This window comes from Poecilia reticulata, linkage group LG15, assembly GCF_000633615.1.
Source record: "Poecilia reticulata strain Guanapo linkage group LG15, Guppy_female_1.0+MT, whole genome shotgun sequence".
NCBI classification, from domain to species: Eukaryota; Metazoa; Chordata; class Actinopteri; order Cyprinodontiformes; family Poeciliidae; genus Poecilia; species Poecilia reticulata.
Window position 1 is genome coordinate 29,105,236 of NC_024345.1, and position 10,084 is coordinate 29,115,319.

The following is a 10,084-nucleotide window of genomic DNA, read 5'->3' on the forward strand; positions in this document are numbered from 1 at the left end:
ACATTGGAGCCGTAACGTGGTTACTGAAGCGGGCTCTGAGGGAGATTTTGAGTGACATCAGACCAGCAGCACAACTCCATCAGTGGCCATATGATGAGTGATTCCAGAATATATGGAAGAGGGGGGACACTGGGAAAGAAGTCAGATAGATTTCTGAGGGATTTCTGTTGGATTTTTAATCATTTTAAGTATGAAAGCAACATTGGAGGTACCTAGAGCACATTAAACCAGAATATTAATGACTTACTGATTGCTAGTATTGATACCCAAAGGTAGATGACGTCAGGCTCTGAGTTTGAATCCATGTTTAACTTCAAGATTTCTTATCTTCAGCTTTGTTCCTGAATAAAAATTGTAATCTCTGAATTGTAGTAAACTTCAGCTGATTGAGTTTACCTGCTAGCATTTGTTGTTTACTGCCTGAATTTATCATAATCCATTACTGCAAACTATTTGGTAGCTAATTTATTGAAGCTGCTTTAACTTTTTTCTTCTCTGATTTTTTTTTTTTTTTTTTTTGAAAATTAAGCTTTGGAATTCAGAAAATCCAAACTAAGATGAAATAAACCAGTGGTTGTTTGTTAATCATGTTAATATTGTCATGATCCGTGTTTCTGTGTGTTTATTTTTGAGTTTTTTCTGTATGGTTCCTGTTACCTGTGAGTCTCTGTCCTGTCCTCCCCGTTGATTGTTTCCCAGGTGTTTCTCGTTCCCTGTGATTACCCTCCCAGTGTATTTAGTCCCACCTGTTGTCTGTGTTCCTCGTTGGATCCTTGTCAATTGTTGTCCATGCATGTCGTCACACTGTCTGTGCTCTCCAGTAGTCCTGCTAAGTCCTGGTTTGTGCTAGCTCTCATTTTTGTCCTTTTGTCAGTTGCTACCGGCATTTAGCTGTGTGCAGGTTTTCCTGCCGTGCTGCCTGTCCTGGACTGTCTACGAGCAATATCATCATTAAATTCATCATCATCTTCATCCTGGGTCCTCCCTGCGTTCTCCCTCACCACTCACCACTTCACTTTATGACAAATATGTTGTTAAAATATCTTGTAAAAGCCTTATCTAAATTCTGTCCTAATTTTTAACGAAATAATAAAAGAAAAACTACAAAAGCACCTAAAGATCAAAAGTTTGATGATATATTAAACTTAAATATTAAGTATTGGTATCAATATCAGAGATACTGGTCTTGTATTTACTTTATCGGATCAATACCAAAATATGCAGCATCGCGCAAGAGAAACTGAAAGGCTCTCAAGTTGAAATATTTTGGGAAAAATGAAAATGATATGAATGAAAGTACCAACATGCTAGTTTGTTTATTATTATTGGAAAATAACTTGTAGGTTGGAGAAAATTACTTGTAAGTTATGGGTTGTATTATGTATTGCTACAGTAATATTTTAGTTTCATATTGTGTTCTTAATTTTACAACAAGCTGCTTCATTTCAACAGACTAAATAAAAAACACCTAAATTTGTTCCAAGCCGACGTTTGCTGCTGCAACATTGACCAAAAGTATAATTACAGCAGGGAGTGATTCCTAAATAATTCTCCTCTCCTAACCCGAACGTCTCTGTAGGCTCCTGTGGTAGGACTGGTTGACACGTTGTAGTGTCTCTGGTGCTGTTTCATTGTGTGTCAAGTCTAGACATGGGACGCAGCAGAGGAGCCCGACCTGACCCAAAGGTCAGGAGGTGAGGTGTGTTGTGAGGCTGAAACTGATGAACGCTTTTGTGTCCTCGACGTATGGAAAGCTTCTCATGTTTTCAGAGCTTCAGGATGTGAGAGTGTGAGGCTAAACGTCCCACTGCTGTGATGAAACTAAATGTCAAGAGAAACATGAAGCTACCTGCTGGTTTCTGGCTGTTTTCTACACCTTATCTATGAACAGACCTCCTCCTTGCGCTGCAGAAATGATCTCACCCTCTCTGTATGAGCATTTGGTTGTGAAGACATTAGTTGAACAGCCCTTCTGTTTGCTCCACGTATGAAGGAAGCTGCTTGTTTGCTGCTCTCTGACAGCTGTGCTGCTCCGTAGCAGCGGCACGTGACTCCGTTTAAGGAGCGCCACCGATACAGTGGCGCCACAGCGTTGTGTTAAAAAGCGCTCCGCTGTGAGTGTGTGGTTTGTGTTGGCTGCTCCCGGCGTTACGGCCTGATCTGCTGAACAGGAACATTGTTTTACAAGCAGCAGCGCATCCATCATTCTAACTACTGGAGAGCCAGTGGAGATGATGAGGGCCGACTGTGGCGATTACAGCGGAAGATTCGCTGCTGTCGTATACCGTCGCCTCTTGCCTGAGACGACGCTTCTTGAGACGAAGGCTTTGTTTAAAGCGATCTTGCTCAGAGAGGCTTAAATGGACGCCATCTGTGTCTTCCTGTCTTCATTTAGATCAGCTAAAGGCAGACGTTGTCGTTGCTGAATCCCAGAAAATCTGCAGGGCAACCGATGGCATTGCACTCTGTTTGCGCTCTTCTGTGCCAGGGTTGTGCCTGTGAGCCTCCCAGCTCCACACATTCAGCGTTATTGATAGCGTTTGGCTGATCTTCTTGAAGCTTTCTGTGTGTTGTGTTTTACCAGGCTTCCCCTGACAACCGCAAGCAAACATAGATGTAGAGAGGCTACGAGTCATTTGAAAGCAACAGATTCCTACTTCCAGCCAATCCCATCGATGCTAACGCCCATGACATCATGTCTCGCATATAAAAACTCTTATCTTTGGCTTCCTGCCCTACCTATATCCTCAAGTTTATATTGCACTCATTAAATACTCAGTAAGTGAATAGTCCACTGTTTGGCTTGTCGCTTTTTCACCATATAAGACTTTTGCTTTGGAGATAAGAGTGTCTGCTCTTTGCTAAATGGACTTTAAAATTAAGAAAAGACAGCTTCATAAAAATGCACTGGGTGTAGCCACTTTAGATATAATAGAGCAATGTATACTCAGGGCCTGTCTAAGGCATCTATAGTACTTCAACTTTTGCATATTTTGTTTTATTGCAACCAGAAACTTTTATGTACCCATTTTATCCCAATAAAATACTTTATTGGGATTTTATGTGACAAGAAAGTGATCTTTTTTTTTTCAGATTATTTTAACACTAGGTTTTAAAACAATATCCTATGAAGGGATGGGATTCATTCGTTTATTTATTCATTTATAAACCACTTCAAAGGGGGAGTATTATGTGTTTTCCAGGCACAAAGTGCCATTTTATAGCACAATAAAGTAATTATATTAACTTTAGTTGTTTAGAAAATGATATATTTCAGTTCGGTTCACTTTATTTTGGTAAATGATCAACATTAAACACAGAAAACAAAAACAATGCTAATTAACAAACCCATAATTTACCAAAAAAGGAATAGGCTAAGGAAAAGATTGGAGTTGAGCTGTCCAGACTGCCATGAAAAACGTTAGATATGGGCAAAAGTAATCGGATTTCAAATTCAATATTCACCAGACGCTCTTTGTCCAATCAGACATGAAAGAATGGGCAAAATGTCAGCATCTGGGGTAATAAAATCTAGAACGATAAACTGAAAAACATCAAAGTTTGTGGCTGTAATCTGGACAAAAGGTGAAAAAGTTCAGGCAGTATAAACACTTTTGCACTGTATATAAATATTGCCTCCCAGGTTGCTGGGTGAGGCCAGGTTTCACCCTATAGGTCGGAGCTGTCCTCACCTTGCCAGGGTTTTGTTTCTACTGTTGCAAGACAAACAAGCTGACACCAGCAGCAACACATGTGAGTAATGTGCCAGCAGCCAAGTCAAACATTAAACCCTAAACCAAGCATGAATGAATGAGCTCTCCATGGCTGCTAGCGGGGTCCTGATAGGAGACCGTACACACATGTATCATCTGCAGAGTGGCCGGCTGTACAAAAGAATGGATTAACTGTACAGTCTCAACAACAGGCATCCATCACAGGACATTTTTCAGTCTCAACTTGAACATGTGCTTATTGTTAAACCTGATGTGACTGGCGTTACGTGCACAACTCTGGGAAATATCTCATTCACAATCATGGGTGTTGGGGTCATTTTTCCATGTTTGATTTGTGTCTGAGAGGTTTTAGCTATGCTGCCTCTTTCCAGCCACACAGTGCTAGAAGTTATCAGCTGCAGCTCATTAATGAGAGTAATTAGCCTTGCTGTAACCCACACACCCTCTCCGACAGTTTACCCTCCAAGATAAGTTTGTGAGTTTCCTTATCGGACGCATCAATCACTTTGTTTGCTCTTGCATTCATGTTGGACTCAGTGGAGGGTGTGGTAACAGAAAAAGGAAGTATGCACCTGCAAATGTAGAGAATGGGAGTTTAATGGTTACAGCTGAGTGTTTTTAATCACTTTTTTACAACCAGCCGTCATCAGAAGTGACCAAGTTGTTTTGTTCGGTGGAAGTTATCCAGCGGGAGTTCATTGTTTGAAGGAGGTGAAGAGGGAAACTTGATTTTCTCTCTATCTGTTTAACACCAAAATGACCCCAGTCTTGTTAGTCAATGAAGCTCCAAGACCAACCCTGATTGGTGGGTTGTTCTCAGGCCGTCACCTCAGGAAGCGGCGGCGTTCAGGCCACCCTGAAGTGGAGCAGCTCTCAAAGCTCTTTGAAGCCTTTGCTCTTTTCCACCCTCACTTCTGTCTGATCCATCTTTATCCCCTCTCCTCTGCCTCCCGCTCTCTATCTGTTTCACTCATCCTATTCTTCATGCTCTTTTTATCCCAGGATCACTCCTTCAGACCCTTGATTTGCATGTCAAAACCTCCATGCTTCCCACAGCCCCCCCCCCTCCCAGGGTTTGAATGTTATTAATGCTAATTGGAGGCGGGGAACTCCTTTAAGAAGTCAGCAGGTCTGTTTGTACACCTGGTGGGATGTGGGTGTGTGTGTATGCGTGTGTGTGTGTGAGCCAGAGACATCTTCTGGTTTTAGGTGCAGGTGCATCTCGGTAAATTAGATATTTATTAAGATATTTAAAATGTCTTCCAATTCCAGTTTGGAGTGTTTTGTACAAAATTAAAGTTCATTAGACTTTCAGAGGGCAAATAAAATAATTTATTTGTTTCATGTTCATACAGTACATATATCTTGTGCAAGAAGGAACTCTGGTAGCAGTCAGTCACGCATCGAAACTGGAGAGGCCTCTGACTGAAAAATTAGTAAAAACAACAACAGCAAAAAAACCTTACATATATGTATAACAGGAACTTTTGTCCATTCAAAAACACAAAATCTTACAAAGTATTTTTGTCTGGTTTCTAGTACAAATATCTTAGTACATTGAAATAAGACAAACTAACTTACAAATACCTTTTTAGCAATGCAGAGGCTTGTTGTAAGTATTAATATTGATGAAAAAGTGCTAGTTTCATTGGCAGATTGTTTCAATTATAACAAGATATTATTTCCATGTTATAAGTTAATTAATCTACCAAGGGAGCTGGTACTTTTTCATCAGTATTACTTAAAACAAGCCTCTATATCTTCCTGAAAAGTTAATTTTAAGTTAGTTTGTCTTATTTCAAGTTTACTAAGATATTTACACTGGAAACTAGACCAAAATTACTTGGTAAGATTTATGTATTTGCAGTGGTTTACTTGTTATATATTTAAATAACGTTTAATTTCAGATTAAAGAGGCCAGATAACATACTGTGGTCAAATAAAAACATATCTGTTCAAATACAGGAGCAAATATTATATATATAACTTATGGTAAGATATATTTTCTCATATCTTACATGACAGTTTCTATCATTGTGCTGATCTTTGCAGCCCAGTGTAAAGTGTATCCTCCAGAACTGAGGAGTGTTATAGAGAAAGGCTAAGTGTTGTCCTAATAGCTCTTGCTGTGGTGAAAGAGCTAAAAAGAACCGCACTGAAAGATATGATATTCTTCACTACAATGTCCAATTAAGCTATCAAAGCCTGGCAAGTGTGATGAATAAACCCCCCAGTGTTTGTGTGTGTTTATTTTACCATTAGGGTATCATTGTCCTCGGAGGAAAGTGGCTCGGTGTTATGCTACAGTTAGCGTGCGTGGCACTGAGGGAGCAAATTGGATTGGTAGTACAGTATGTAAGCCTGCTGTTACATCCTGATGAGCGCAGACAAACAAATTGGATTGGTGGCGTGTAAATCTGAAGCAGTTTGATGAGCCGGAGGGGCAAATTGAATTCTCAACAATGTAAATCTGCATCAGCTCGATGGCTTCCCGCCCGACTCCGCCACTTAAATCACGCGATTGTTCCCCCGCCGTTTCCAAGGCACAATCGCTCATGGCCATTTGCTGCGGCGCCTAATCTGTTTTTGATGACCGTGCCGGGGTGTCGCTGTACATATGGGCAACTGAATCTCCCTCTGGCCCGCTCTGCACAAATCACACTCATTCTGTTTTACTTCAGCCTCCGACACACACACACACACACACACACACACACACACACACACACACGCGCACAACCTGTACATTTGGCAGAGAAAGATTGCTTTGATAGAGCCATCCTCGTGTGTTGATTCAAGTGATTACTCAGATGATTGGTCATATTAATGGACCTCCTGTTTTCTTGTGATCTCTATCTCTGAGATGACAGATGATATTTATTTCTCTCTTCCAACTCTGATTAATACACGTTATGTTTAATGTCGTCTTCTAAGGGAATCATTACCAGGAGTGAATAGCTTTTCATTTTCGTTTGTTGCTCTGATTGTTGTGTTTGTGTTTCTCTGCAGTTATCCGTACAGTGAGGACGTCCATAACGCCAAGCAGTACAACACCACCAGGTGCCCCGCCTGGTGTGACCGGATCCTCACGTCAATTTCTGCTAGATTTCTGATGGCTATGGTGAGCAACGGACTTTTGATTTTAAAAATTGCGACATCTTTATCCAAAGAATTTGGTCATTATAATGTCACGGTCACAAACTTTAAGCCAAATGTATCTGCATAGAGCACTTCAACAACAAAATGAAAGCTTAACATAGTAACGACTTATGAAAAAAGCAATAAACAAGGAACAGTTTGCATCCCAGCACTTACAGAGTTCTGCTGGGCCCCATCTTCTTCATAAAGCCTCGTCTTCCTCAGAGAGTTGAACCCCTGTTTAACTTTGGATTCGCCTCAGAATCACAAACAGCAGCCAATCTGCCACCTTTCTGCTCCTCCAACGCTCCCACAGCCTCTGCTGCTGTCTGTTTCTCTCCTGACTCTCTAATTTGTTTGCTGGATTACGGAGTGATCCTGCGTGCAGCCGAGCAGCGTTCACACATTTGGTTTTACTCCTTGACAAATACATCTTTAAACCCAAACCAGCCAGTAACGAAAAAACATCAAATCTTGAGCGTTTTGGACTTCTAAGCCTTAGTATTTTAGCCACTTGACTCATTTTGTGCAGGAAAAGCCCGGCTTTCATCTGTAAATGTGTGTTTGTGTGTGTGTGTGGGAGAGGTGCAGCAGTGTGTTGTACAGTACCAGTCCACAGTGGGGGGGCTGCTCAGGAAGTTTGGCTTTCTTTTGTCTTCAGCAAATGAGAAGAAATTCCTTCCTGATCTTTCTTCTCCAGTGACTGAAGCTTCAATGGAAATCTGCAGCCTTCCTAAAACATCAAGGCTGATCTCTGGAACAAAAGGCTGAGAAAACAGCAACTTTAAAACACCTAAAGTATGAGATATCGCAGCGTAATAAAACTGATCTGGTGTTTGCCGATTGTGAAATAATTTAGGTTTAACCTCAAGTGTACAAAACGTTATTCAAAACAGTTATTATATGTAAAGCAAGGAAGAAACTGGAATTAATCTCTGTTTACAGGAAAAGGAGCTCAGAAAAATTACTAAACACAAAAGGTCAACCTCAGGCTTTACAAGCAAAACATGGCTACCCACTGTCAAAGCATGGTGATGGAGGAGTGGTTCAGTGGGCTAACATGAGTCACTCCTGTTGTCTGACAGCTACACCTTGACTCAAAGGTCAAGGTCATGATATGACAACAATGCCAAACAGCAAATCTACTGGAGAACAGCTGGAAATGAAACAAAACTAGGTGTTAAAATGGTCCAGTCAAAGTTCAGACCTCGACCTGACTGAAATGCTGTGGAGCATAAGATAGATGTGCAGAAACTGGATTCTGCAAACTTCTTTTCTCCCCATTTTTCATTTTTTCCTTTATTCTTTTCTTTCCATTTATTTTTTCCTCTTTTTAACATTTCTTTCTTTGTATCTTTTGCTCTTTTTTTCTTTCCTTCTTTTATCCTTTTCTTTTTTCCCGTCTACAAACTTTAATTACTTAAATCTATGAAGTAAAGACCGGTTGGCCAAAATTCTTCTGCAAACAGCGAGTGAGTCTGAAAAGCTGAAACAGAAAATCTTTCCTAAGTTTTTGCTGCTACAGAGCTGCTGAAATGTAGGAATTTTTTTGTTTTTCACATTTTGATTTAATAAATAATGTTGGTTTTTATAATATTTGTCGAGCACAGTAGGATGAATTTGTTGGGTTTTCCAGGAGGATTGCCAGCTTTCCACTTGAATGAATAAGCCTGTCGCCATAAGTGATTAATCAATTAATCGCATGATAAATTAAAATGAGCTCGATAATTTCCATTCTGATTTATATTTTTTGAAAGGCAATTTTGTTTACAGACACATCATAATCCATTTTATTTATGGCTTCAGTTGTGTATGTTTTATATTTCTGTTTTATTTATTGTTTTTGGAGTTTTAAAATGTCTTCCACTTTCAGTGTTGGGTGTTTGTTGCAAAATTAGTTTATTCTTCTATGAGAAGGAGGACCTGCATTATTACACCATTATCAAGAAAGCAATACTATAGTTTATCACAATTTATAGTCCTACAAAATTATGACAGACCTAGTTGTAAATAGTCTTTCTGCAGAATGATAAACTTGAAATACTTTGAAAAAAATCCTTGTAGCTCTTCCTGGATTGATAATATGAGGCTATTGCTGCTATCTTTCCATCTTGCCATTTTGTTGGCAGAAATTATAATGCAAATTGCATAAACTGCAATTTAGATGCACAAAACATTGTCAATATTCTGCTCATGTCAAAAAAACACAATTGTGGAGTTTCCATTAAACAAGGAACACAATTAAAATCACATATGAATAAGTTTGTTCACACCATAAGTCATTAAAATCATGCTGCCCCATGTGTCTGTCCTCTACTTCCTGTCCTCTTCTTCGTGGTTTGCGCCAGTAGCAACATCATGTGACGTGAAAAAACGTCTTTCCATTGCAGTTTAGCAAAATAAAACAATTTCAATATGGCCACAAAAACACCTCATCCTAGCGCCAAAACTTTTTTTTTTTTCAGAAAATTATATTTTTTCATTATTAGGATGTTTCCATTAAGCACATTTATTTTTAAAAAGTCAAATTGCGCAAATATATGATCAATGGAAACACTGATGATGATGATGATGATGATGATGCTTATCAAGTATTATATTATGCAACTGCTTTCCTTACGTCCTCATTAGTAAAACCCTGAAATAAAGAGGGTGTACTTTCTTTCCCCCGTCGCTGTAGGTACATCCAGTCTCCTTTATCAACTTAATTTATCAGAATTATGTTAAAGGTGATTCTCCCTCACAGCTGGCTGCTTGTTTGCTTTCCTCGCCCTGAAGTGCCGGCTAATTGCTGGTAATGCAAGGCCGGAGTGGAACAGTTTAGTGCTTTCGCAGATTGGCTGATGATTCACCGAGCGCCCACTCTCAGGCTCTGAGCGTTACAGATTGTTGAGACATGGGCCCGTAAACAGCCCGGCATGCGGCGTCATCTATCATGGCACGGTCGGTTAACTCGCCATCATGTTATTTTCTGCTTGCCGAGCCCTAACACGCCAAAGGTTGCCCGCTGGCTGCGCGGCGCGGCACCAGCTCCGGGAGCGCCGGTAATGAATGTGTAGCCGAGCGAGCGCTCCCTCCCTGCCAGAGGAGCCCCCGGGTAATTTGTTTATCTGTCTAAAGATTACGCAGCCCGAAAATCCACAATTTTATGCTGCCTTTGTAAATTACCAAGTGTGTGTTTGATGAATGAATCCCGGGCTTGCGGGGAAAAA